Genomic DNA, 8527 nt, shown 5'->3' with positions numbered 1-8527 from the left:
ACAATTCTATCAACATTGTCCAAGAGTTTCCTTTACTCCACAGCTTCACCAATACGCGTTATTTCTTGTGTTTTGGATAACAGCCATTCTAACCGGCGTAGGGTGATATCCGGGGTGGTTCTGATTTGTATTTCTCTAATAAGTGATGTTGAATATCTTTGCATGTACTTCTTAGCCATCTGTATGTCTTCTTCACAAAACCATCTATTCAGATCTTCTGTCCATTTGAGTATTCAATTTTTTTTTTTGCTATTGAGTTCTATGAGTTGTTTGTTTATTTTGAATATTAACCTCTTATGACAGGGGTCCACATCCTCTAGGCCATGGACTGGTACCTCCTATCAGATCAGTGGCAGCACTGGATTAGAAATAAAGTGCACAAAGTACGTAATGTGCTTGAATCATCCCCAAACCATCTCCTCACCCCCATTTGATTAAAAATTGTCTTCCACAAAATTGGTTCCTGGTGCCAGAAAGGTTGGGGACTGCTACCTTATCAGATTTATCATTTGCAAATATTTTGCTTTCCTTGTGGTTCAGCTGGTAAAGAATCAGCCTGCAATGCAAGAGACCTGGGTTCGATCCCTGGGTTGGGAAGATCCCCTGGAGAAGGGAAAGGCTGCTGCTGCTGCTGCTAAGTCACTTCAGTCATGTCCGACTCTGTGTGACCCCATAGACGGAAGCCCACCAGGCTCCCCCATCCCTGGGATTCTCCAGGCAAGAACACTGGAGTGGGTTGCCATTTCCTTCTCCAATGTGTGAAAGTGACAAGTGAAAGTGAAGTCGCTCAGTCATGTCCGACCTTTAGCGACCCCACGGACTGCAACCTGCCAGGCTCCTCCATCCATGGGGTTTTCCAGGCAAGAGTACTGGAGTGGGGTGCCATTGCCTTCTCCGAGGGAAAGGCCACCCACTCCAGTATTCTGGTCTAAAGAATTCCATGGACTGTACAGCCCATGGGGTCACAAAGAGTCGGACACGACTGAGTGACTTTCACTTTCTTCCATCCAATAGGTTGCCTTTTTATTCTGTCGATAGTTTCCTTTGCTGGGCACAAGTCTTTTAGTTTGACGTACTCCCACTGTTTATTTTTGCTTTTCTTGCCTTCACTTCAGTGTCCAATACAAAACCTCATCTACAAGACTAATATCAAGGAGTTTACTAATGCCTCTGTTTTCTCCTACACATTTTATGGTTTCAGTCTTACGTTCAAGTCTTTAATACATTTTGAGCTGATTTGTATAAAATAGTGGTCCAGTTTCCTTCTTTTACATGTGGATATCCTGTTTTCCCAACACCATTTACTGCAGAAACTGTCTTTTCTCTACTGTATATTCTTGGCTCCTCTGTCATAAATTGTCATAAATTAACTAATTTGGGTTTATTTCCAGGCTGTTTTGCTTCACTGATCTGTGTGTGTGTGTTTATGCCAATACCATACTCTTTTGGCTACTCTCTCCATACTTTTGTCTTTTCTAGAATGTCATACAGTTGAAATCATACAGTATATAGCATTTTTACGTTGGCTTCTTTCAGTTAGTAAGATGCATTTATGTCTTCTTCACGTCTTTCCATGGCTTGATAGCTCATTTCTTTTTAGTGCTGATTAGTATGACACTGTCTGCTTGTATCATAATTCATTTATCCATTCACGTATGGAAGGACATCCTGGGCATTGTTAATAAAGCTGCTACAAACATCTGCATGCAGGTTTTTGTGTTAATGTAAGTTTTCAGCTCCTCTCAGTAAACACCAAGGAGTGTGATTTCTGGATCATATGGTAAGAATATGTTTACTTTTGTAAGAAACCACCATAATGTCTTCCAAAGTGCTATACCATTTTGCATTTCCACTAGCAACAAATGAGCGTCCCTGTCGCTTCGCATCCTAGTCAGCATTTAGTGTTGTCTGTGCTCTGGATTTTGGCCATTCTAACAGGTGTGCAGTGATATCTTATTGTTGTTTCAGTTGGCATTTCCCTGATGACATATGATACAGAGCATCTTTTCATATGCTTGTTTGCCATCTTTATATTCTCTTTGATGAGCTATCTGTTAAGGTCTTTGTCCCATTTTAAAACTACATTTTTTGTTTTCTTATTGTTAGGTTTTAAGAGTTATCTGTCTACTTTGGTTAACAGTCCTTGATCATATGTGTTTACTGCAAATATTTTCTCCCAGTCTCTGCCTTGTCTTCTCCTTCTTTTAATATTGTCTTTCACAGGGCAGAAGTTTTTATTTTTAACAAAATAGAGTTTATCAATTATTTTTTCCATGGATGATGTCTTTGGTGTTGTATCTACAAAGTCATTGACATACCCAAGGTCATCTAAGGTTTCTCCAATGTTATTTTCTAGGAGTTTTATAACTAGGTCTATGATTCATTTTAAGTTAAATTTTGTAACGGATGTAAATTGTGTGTCATTTCTTTGCATGTGAATGTCCAGCTGTTCCAGCACAATTTCTTGAAAATACTACCTTTGCTCCATTGTAGTGTATTTTTTCTTTGTTAAAGATCACTTGATCATATTTATACGGTTTTATTTATGGACTCCCTGGTGGTGGCTTAGTATGTCCATTTGGGGGTCCTAACACTGCTTGAACATACAGCATGCATGCTCAGTTTTGTCTGACTCTTTGCAACCCCATAGACTGTAGCTCGCCAGGCTCCTCTGTTCATGGAATTCTCCAGACAAAAATACTGGAATGAGTTGCCATTCCCTTCTCCAGGGAATCTTTCCAACACAGGGATCCAACCCAGGTCTCCTGCACTGCAGGCAGATTCTCTACTGACTCCCTAGTTTGTTCACTGGACTGTTTGACTATTCTTTCACCAATATCATACTGTCTCAACTACCACTGCTTTATAATAAGTCTTGAGATTGAGTAATGTCAATTTTCCAATTTTACTATTCCTCTTTAATACCATGTTCACTCTTCTGGGTTTTTTTTTTATTGCCTCTTAATACCAATTTTAGAATAATTTTAGGGATATCCACAAAATAACTTGCTGTGATTTTTGCCATCTGCTTTTGTATTAAGATTTTATTGGAACTGAGCCATGACCATTTATTTACATGTAGCGTGTTGCTGGGTTTATGCTACAAAGTCAATAAGTAGGCGAGACACTATCCATATATCTCACAAGGCCTAAAATATTGACTATCTTGTTTTTTCCTGAAATGTTTGCAGTCCTTGTCTATAACAATATCCCCTAAATTCATATAAAAGTGTCAAATATTTTTAACATGTCAGTTGTCTTTACATATCCAATATGTTCACTGCGGTTCTACCACAACATCTCTACCATCACCACCCTTTAGCAAAAAGAAAGCCATTGTTTGAATTATATTAAACTAAGATGCTAATGATTTAATCCATCATCTCAGCAAAGGCAGCATGGCAGACACTTGATTACTAATCCAACAGCCATTTCATCCCCTTCTTACTTATGAAAAGAACACTGAACTTTTTGAAATGACAGTGTGCCCAATTTCTTGGCATAAAATTATAATCATAAAAATTTTCTTCCTATTTCAAGATGTTTGATTTTGTAGTCTTTCCTGTTGCCATGGTTGGTTGACTATGTGACTGAGTTTTGACCCAAGATATAACTAGAAATAGCCTAGATTTCTCGTTAAATTTTAATTGCCTGACAAAAGTGATAAGCTTTATGAAAAGAAATCATTTTGCCCCTTTCTTATCATTCTGACTATGATGTTTGTATGAGGATGTGATGCCTGGTGCAAGGGCAGCCAATGTGTATCTATGAGGATAATGTCAAGAGCACTGCAGAACTCTGTGTGGAGCTCTGTTATAATTAAGCCAGACACAAAGCATGACATTTTCCTCCCCACGTCATCCCCCAGATTCTTGGAAAACAAAATTAACCTTAGCGCTTAAGCTCCTTTGTGTACATTCTGTTAGTTATGATTCATCTAACCGATACAAGAAGACTACAAGAAAGCATTTTTCAACCTCACTAAAAATTCAATTCATCTTACCCCCACCCCTGCTGTGTTTAAATACAGGTTTCCCCTTTACCCATAAGGAGAACATTCCTATGAAACTTTTCATAAGCGAAAACAGTGTAAAGCTAAGGTTATCCCCGGGTTTCCAAAAGTTTGTATTATGCCACTTTGCTTTTACAAAAGACCTACGGCTTCCCTGGTGGCGCAGACAGGAAAAACTCTGTCTGCAATGTGGGAGACCTGGGTTCAATATCTGGGTTAGGAAGGTATCATCGAGAAGGGAATGATAACCCACTCCAGTATTCTTGCCTAGAAAATCCCATTGACAGAGGAGCCTGGCAGGCTACAGTTCATGGAGTGGCAAAGCGTCAGACGTGACTGAGGGATTAACATGACTGAGAGACTAATACTTTCACTTTTTATATTAATACAGCGCTTCCCTAGCGGCTCAGACAGTAAAGAATCTGCCTGCAACGCAGGAGACCGAGATTAGATCCCTAGGTTGGGTAGATCCCCTGGAGAAGGGGCAACCCACTCCAGTATTCTTGCCTGGAGAATCCCATTGACAGATGAGCTTGGTGGGCTCCAGTCCATGGGGTTGTAAAGAGTTGGATGTAAGTGAGCAACTAACACTTGTTCTACTTTCTATATTAATATGGCAATGGCTTTCTTTTTTTGTAAAATCAAAAGTCCTCTTTGGATTTTTTTTGTTGTTGATAACGAAAATCAGTACTAATGCAGTGACACAGTTTTCATTCCAATCCCAAAGAAAGGCAATGCCAAAGAATGCTCAAACTACCACACAATTGCATTCATCTCAGACGCTAGTAAAGTCATGCTCAAAATTCTCCAAGCCAGGCTTCAGCAATATGTGAACCGTGAACTTCCAGATGTTCAAGCTGGTTTTAGAAAAGGTAAAGGAACCAGAGATCAAATTGCCAACATCCACTGGATCATCGAAAAAGCAAAAGAGTCCCAGAAAAACATCTATTTCTGCTTTGTTGACTATGCCAAAGCCTTGGACTGTGTGGATCACAACACACTGTGGAAAATTCTGGAAGAGAAGGGAATACCAGACCACCTGAGCTGCCTCTTGAGAAACCTGTATGCAGGTCAGGAGGCAACAGTTAGAACTGGAAATGGAACAACAGACTGGTTCCAAATAGGAAAAGGAGTACATCAAGGCTGTATATTGTCACCCTGCTTATTTAACTTATAAGCAGAGTACATCATGAGAAACGCTGGGCTGGATGAAGCACAAGCTGGAATCAAGATTGCCAGGAGAAATATCAATAACCTCAGATATGCAGATGACACCACCCTTATGGCACAAAGTGAAGAGGAACAAAAGAGCCTCTTGATGAAAGTGAAAGAGGAGAGTGAAAAGGTTGGCTTAAAGCTCAACATTCAGAAAACTAAGATCATGGCATCTGGGCCCATCACTTCATGGGAAATAGATGGGGAAACAGTGGAAACAGTGGCTGACTTTATTTTTCTGGGCTCCAAAATCACTGCAGATGGTGACTGCAGCCATGAAAGTAAAAGACGCTTACTCCTTGGAAGGAAAGTTATGACCAACCTAGACAACATATTAAACAGCAGAGACATTACTTTGCCAAGAAAGGTCCATCTAGTCTATGGTTTTTCCCGTGGTCATGTATGGATGTGAGAGTTGGACTGTGAAGAAAGCTGAGTGCCGAATAATTGGTGCTTTTGAACTGTGGTGCTAGAGAAGACTCTTGATGGTCCCTTGGACTGTAAGGAGATCCAATCAGCCCATCCTAAAGGAGATCAGTCCTGGGTGTTCATTGGAAGGACTGATACCAAAGCTGAAACTCCCAATACTTTGGCCACCTGATGCAGAGAGCTGACTCATTTGAAAAGAACCTGATGCTGGGAAACATCGAGGGCAGGAGGAGAAGGGGACGACAGAGGATAAGATGGTTGGATGGCATCACCCACTCAATGGACATGGGTTTGGGTAGACTCCGGGACTTGGTGATGGACAGGGAGCCCTGGCGTGCTGCGGTTCATGGGGTCGCAAGAGTTGGACATGACTGAGCAATTGAACTGGACTGAACACAAACTTTCAGAAAGCCAGGGCGGGGTAGGGTGGGGGACTTGGACCCAGTATTTGCCAAGTGCATGCAATATGTGTTGTACTGCCTGTTTTCTGACAGTGTCTGTATCACTCTTGCAACTGTCCTGTCAGGTATGGATCTTCTTTACTTTACAAGTGGGAAACTAGTTTCAGAGTAATGTTACTGCTCTCAAACTACACAGCTAATAAGTGAGGGAGTCTGACTCTTAAGAATATAATCATGTCTTTGTATGCTTTCTGCTCTTCTGTCATCTAATTATGGGGGAGTATGTGATTTTACATAGGTGATGGACTATGTCACACTACATAGGTGATTTCATTTAAGCAACAGTCGAGTGAGATGGGTCTTATTATAGTTTTACAAATAATAGGTAGGTAGGCTTGTGGGCAGAGTTTGAATATCCCTTCCAGGTGTTCCTACCCAGAGTCCATGCCCTCCGTATTGCACCCAGCCCTCAATGACCTATTTTACCTCTGATAGTCACAGAGCACACAGGTCCCTACAGCTCATCTCCATCTTAAACTGGCTACTCTCTACCTTTAATTCATAGCCAGGCTTCCAGAAAGGGTTACCTGTACCTGTTCACCTCTCTGAAAGAATGTATTCTATTGATTTAACTTTTGAAATTACATCCACAGGCTCAGAAACCAAAATGTATAAAACTATTTATGGTGAAGCCTTTTTCTAAACATAGCTCCTCAGTTTCCCAATGTTCTCTATTTTCTAAAATGTAATCTCCTTGAGAGTTTTATGCATGTCCTCACAAACACTTGTAGAATGTATATATAAGCATATACAGATGTATAGCATGCTTATCTAAACAGTAGTATAACACATAGGATCCTGTACTTCGCTTTTTTCCCCCTTTGCAATATGATATGTTTAATTTTTAACAGTCCATTTTACATACTGGTCACTAGAGATACTTTGGCACTTGAGATTCTTCCTACTCTCTCTTATATCACGACAGCTACCAATCACTCTGTACTTGATTAGCTTCATTCAAGTGTCCTGAATACGAACTGTAACACTTTTCCAAAAATTACAACTAAATTAAACAAGTTCTACTTATTTAATAAACTGTGTGCCACCTTGCATAAAAGTATTTATGCTTAAGCAAGATGCAACCAACCTCTGACTTCTTCTTTCCCGAGTTATTCATCTTTAATAGCAAAACAAATTGGCACTGCTAATGCACAGCATAGATAATGCATTTCAGCCATGTGATCACCACCTTCCCCTGCAACAATTCAACAGCATACCTTACTTTTTACACAGAACTTCCCAATTTGCATGTGTTCTATCTATTTTGAGTTTCTTAATATTATTTTATAGATGAAGAAATTAAAGATATTAAGTGACTTGTGTGTTGGTCCAGCCATTTTCCCTAGAACAGTCAAGTTGATAAGGTGGCTCTTAAATTTTTGAACAACTTCTGGATCGCCAACTGCCTCTCTCTGAATGCCCCAACTTGCAGATATTTCTGCTTTATGTTCTCAACACCAGGCAGCTCTTAAGAGTTTGGATTGTGGTTTCTGTCCCTCATCTCCGATTATCTTTCTTTCCCTTTCCTGTCATGCTTCATCAAAGAAAGGAAGAAGCCATATGCGTACTGTATATGTGGCTGGGCCCTCCTCAGCAATACAAACTCACTTGGCACATAACCCACTTCCAAACTTTACTGGGCAGGTTCTGAGCTGATTAATCAGATAGACCATGCTTGGCTCTACTCTTTCCAATTATGCATAGGGTCCTTCAGCCTTGAGTCTGGACACATCTAAGAAGGTGATTAGTTGGATACCACAGAAGAACACATACTCTTGCCCACAACTGCTTCCTACTCCCCACACTGAGCAGTAGCAAGAGCAGGTGTAAATGCTTTTAGATAAGAGCAGGATGCATGGAAGCTTAGGTCACAGGGTTGGGACAGGACCCACAGGTGGATGGCAATACCCAGGAAGAACAAGAAGAATCCAAACACAGCATTTCACCAAAAATAAGAGTTGATTCTCTCCAATTTCATTAATGACTGGCCAGAGTAGAAGCTGTCCCACCTCTGATCTCCCTGACATTCTAACTTCACACAGCTGAATGTTTAATAGGGAATCTAAAATTCAAGCATGAATTAAGTATCATCATGTTTGAAGAAAAATTTATAAATTATAAAGAAGAAATATCAAACTGAACAAATGAAGAAAAAAAAAAACCCTTATACTCAAAACACTACGCAACCCCAAATTCAGAGACATTCTACAAAATAACTGGCTTATGATCCTCAAAAGTATCAAGGCATGCAAGACAAAGAGAGACTCATGAATTATGCGAGACTGAAGAAAGCTGACAGTCAAGATAACTGACTATAGCATGAGATTCCGAATTGGGTCCTTTTGCTGCATAAGACATTTTGGGGAAAACTGGGGAAAAACTTGAATGGCATCTGAATATTCGATGGTAG

Source organism: Moschus berezovskii, chromosome X (assembly GCF_049115385.1).
Source record: "Moschus berezovskii isolate FMDL1 chromosome X, NW_MosBer_1.0, whole genome shotgun sequence".
In the NCBI taxonomy this organism is placed as follows: Eukaryota; Metazoa; Chordata; class Mammalia; order Artiodactyla; family Moschidae; genus Moschus; species Moschus berezovskii.
This window is presented reverse-complemented; position numbering follows the sequence as displayed.